Here is a 4593-nt window from a genome sequence, read left to right as displayed (position 1 = left end):
GAAAGATTTTGACCAAAAAAAAACCTTGAAAGATGAATTTTGAAGCTTCGGCAACACAAGTATGGAGTATTTGCTTTTACTCGAAAGATTTGAAAGTGATAGTAAGAGAGGAAAGTGACGGTAATCTGATAACCATTCTGTTTCTCTATTTTTCTTTTCTAAGATCAGGTTTGAAATAGAAATTCATTTGGTAAAGCAATTTCATTTTTCTATTTCCGGAACAAATTTTGATTTCAAAAATAGGTTTGGAATAAAAATGAGAAGTAAAAATTTTCTACTTTTCTATTTCTGGAATAGAAATAAGAAATAAAAACTCTTCTCATCGCTCACTCTTGCTACTAGTTTGTCGCCCTTGCTACTAGCTTGTCGCCCACCTACCGCCCGCCATTGCTGCCCGTCTCCCGCTGCCGCTGCCTGCCATCTACCGTCCTCCACCATTACTCGACACTGGCTACCTCCCGCCATTAGCCGCCGACCGCCTCTTGCCGTCGTCCACGTCCTCCAGTCGCCATATGCCGTCCTCCACTGCCTCTCGCCACCGTCCTTCGTTGCTCGCCTCCTGCCATCTAATTAATGTGAGTAGCCAAAATGAGATGCATGAATGAAGATTCAAACTTATCAAGAGCATTAATGACCTAAAGAGGTGTTCAAGTTGAAAAATTACAAGTGGCATAATCACATGGCTCTTTCCAATGATAAGGCCAAGAGGAATGAACTTAAAAGACCAAGAGTTACCTAGAGATAAGAATGAATAATCAAGGTTAAAAGCAATGATGGCCTGAAGCTAAAAACACTTAGTTGAAAATGAGTGAGAAGTGCTTAAATTAGAAAGTGACAAATGGTTCAATTATATGGTTTTCAAAGTAGGTATTTTGTTAAGTTATCAAAATTTCTAGTAAATCGGTTTGTAAACAAGGAAAGCAATGTCCGTTCTAAACATCGGTAAATCAAAAAAATATTTTAAACCTACTAAAATTATTAATGAAAATTATCGGATGCTAGGAAAATCTTTGCTTAGTAAATTTTAAAACTTGAAAACCAATAAATACGTATTTCGGAGCATATCGATCCCCTTCTATAACTAATATGGCGGTAAATCAATTACCCTCACTGTACATCATCAACGTACATGTTGACATCTATCAATTTAATTTTAAAGTATCACACTTCGGGTTACTACAAATTTGGAAAACCATCCTAATAATATAGATAATTTTGGAGGTCACATGAGCAGTTTTAGGGTAGGTTTCAATTTCACGTAGAACCTAAAACCTACCTTGTCAAGACAGATTCTCAATTTATGGAACCTAAAACCTACCTTGTATACCTTAGAACCGAGGGTCTACCTGGGAACCAACCAATTCCATTTTTTTTTTCATTTTTTATCAAGCAAAATGAAAGTTAAAGCAATAACAAAAATTCCCATCAAACAATAGCAAAAATTCATAAAAGATAAACAGGTAAAAATAAAATAACAAATCAAAAGTTCAAAACACATAACATTAAACATGAATTATCAAACTTCATGTCTCATTCATCCACAAAAGGTTGCTCCAAAATTTAACCACAAAAGAAACAACAAACATAGTACCTACTTAATAATAGTTTTACATTTTCTATTCATTAAACTAAAACAAGAAAACGTCACATATATATTTCACTTAAACTTATAAACTCTATTTATTGATGATAATCTCCTTGTTTAGACAATTTATATCTCTAATAAAAGAATAGATTAAATAAAATGAGATATACATGACTTACCAATGGCCAGTTCTCCGATTCTCCGGTTCTTCAGTTCACGGTCCGGTTCCTACCAGGAATTGAGAACCAAACCCAATAGTAAAGATTCCAAAAAGTTGGAATCAGAAACCAAACCGATTCTCACTAGAACTTGGAATCGGACCGGTTCTCATGACCAATTCAGTCCGGTTTCCGATTATACGTGGACCCATACTCACTCCTAGTTAATAGGTTACCCATGGATACGAGTTAAGACTACTAAAATTAATAAAATTGCATATCAACACATCTTGAAAATTAATACATATTTCAAAAAAGTTCCAAGCTTAAAAAATATTCATATTTCCAAAGCACAATTAAGGACTCTTAAAAAGTGATTAAAAGGTTGACACCTCCTCCATACGTGTGTTTTTTGAATGGTCTAGATTCGTTCTCTCTTTTTCCTTTTTTTTCAAATTTTCTTTCCCTTTTTTCTCTTTTTGTCCCCATCGCCAACATTCATCCAAGCCCCGCCTCCCACGATCCGTTGAGTCTAGTTCAGCATGGCCGTCCCTCTTTCTATCTCTCTTTGTTGAGGTCTAAATTGATTGAGCGGCGAGGCCAGGACCTTGGGTCTAGGGGCTCAACCTCAATCCAAGGCTACGTTATCATTTCGTAGAGGCACGCAACCGAGCTCTTCCTGTAACACCCCGAGTCTATACTGTATAATATTGTCTGTTTTGGGCCCACTGACCCTTACGACTTTAAAACGCGTTACACAAATATAGAACCCCAAGCCTTATAAACTAGTTCAGGACTTCCCCCCTAAGCGATATGGGACAAGAGAGGCTCCCCCTCCCTTTCCTACGCATATCTGAGGACCGAGGTGCTGATGCACCGCCATCCCTCCTCCCCGCGCACCGCCGCCTAGGTCGTCACACTTCCCCTTCTCAGAGGGGCCACGAGGGAGAGAGAGGAGGACTAAGCCACAAGAGCTAGAGCTCTGGCGATGGCGATGGCGATGGCGATGGCGACGGCAATAAAGTGCGAGGGAATGTTATGGCTGTAACACCAGACAAGGTTGACGGCGACGGATCTATGAGAGAGGAGGGGAGAAGGGGCAATGCACATTTAGGGTTTTTTGCAAGACCGACAATTGTAGTGTCGGTCGTCGGCGGACGATAGGGAGGAAGGGTTAAAATGGGTTAGTTAGGGTTTTGATTTAAGCGTGTTTTGTGGTAGGTAGGTTTCCAATGGTGGGAGGGGTTTATTTGGAGAATAATGACATATTTGTGAATAGGATTTAAATCTAGGGTGTGTTTATTTCAGAAAAAACTTTAGTATAAAGTAAAATATTTCCGTGGAAATCATTTTTAAAGATGGCTTTTCCAAGTTTTGAAAATTAGGGAGGATCTTTGATGTGGGTGCGCGCAAATGTAAGGAAGGTTTTTGAAATTTGCCCTAAATAAGAGAAAATTCCAAATAAGAGTCTGAGATGCTCTCATTTTCTCAAATAAAGGTCTGAAGTTAAACTTGTTTCAAATAAGGGTCTAAAGTGACTATATCAGTATCACATAAAAACATGACCTATCTGACTGAATGGCATTTTCGTCCTTTACATTTTTTTCCTTTTTTTCTTTCTTTTTTACGTTTTTTCATTTACTTTTCTTTTTCCTTTTTTTTCCTCTTCCCTCCGCTGATCATCGCCAATGGCCAGCGGAGGTGGTCGAACTCGGCGAGGCGGCTCTCGCCTGCCCAAGCAAGGGCCACCCTCGCCCTTATCTCTCGCCAGTAAGGTTGTCCTCGCTCAACGCCGGCGAGGGCAACCCTCACCCTCGTCCGGCCAGGCGCAGTGATGGTCGGGGAGGAAAAGAAGAAAAAAGGAAAAATAAAAAAAGAAAAGGAAAGTAAAAAAATAAAAAAAAATACGCCGAATTTATTTTGCTAAAATATCCCTTCTCCGACGCCAGAATAGTCACCAGCCACCCAAAGGTCCTTACTTAAGACGATTTAGCCACTCCAGACCCTTATTTGAGATGATTTGGCCACTTTAAGTCCTTATTTGAGACAATGTCCACTTCAGGCCCTTATTTGAGACAAATTCCACTTCATGCCCTTATTTGAAAAAACGAGAGCACTTCAGGCCCTTATTTGAAATTTTCCCCCTAAATAATGATTTCTCTCACCTTTTCATTTATGGTGTCAAGAAAGCATTTTCTTTTTTTGAATACTCACATTTTAGCAGAAAAAAAAACTAAGTTGCGTTATGATAGACCTAATTAGTAGTAGTAAACTCAATTGATGTGTACAAAGCAAGGCTCACAATGCAATGTACAAAATAATGGCAATATTGAAGTTTTGTGACACATCCTATGAAGGATCACAGCGTTCGAGAAGGTATTTGTGCATCGAATGTGTCACGTAATAGTGACATGTGGAGAATCAAGCTAATCATTGGTAAGTGATTTCGAGAGTCGAATGGAAAGTGGTAGAAATGCACGTCACACGAACAACGTGATTGGTCAATATACTTCATTTAACTTCGATGGTGTTGCGTTACAACTCATTACAAGTTCATTACACTAGCTTCACTTTTTGGTGTCCTTTCGAAATCCTTATAAGCCTAGCTAATATTTCTTTGAATTGCATCATTCATTTAAATTTAACTTTCAAAGAATAATTCCATAGTAGGTTGTTAGTTTCTAAGTTCTTTTCCCGAACTAATCTTTTTAAATGATCATTCAGATTTGCATTAATCTAAGCAATGATTTACAGCCCTTAATTTTAGTTAGTATATGGTATAGGTGACGAAGATTTTAATTAGTATGTGGTATAAGTGACGTAGATCAATCAGATGCGTGAAGGTTGGTA

Source organism: Syzygium oleosum, unplaced genomic scaffold (genome assembly GCF_021117445.2).
Source record: "Syzygium oleosum isolate NSW1041296 unplaced genomic scaffold, Sole_v2.1 Sole_v2.02, whole genome shotgun sequence".
Lineage (NCBI taxonomy): Eukaryota > Viridiplantae > Streptophyta > Magnoliopsida > Myrtales > Myrtaceae > Syzygium > Syzygium oleosum.
The sequence above is the reverse complement of the archived record's forward strand: the minus strand, read 5'-3'. Positions refer to the sequence as shown.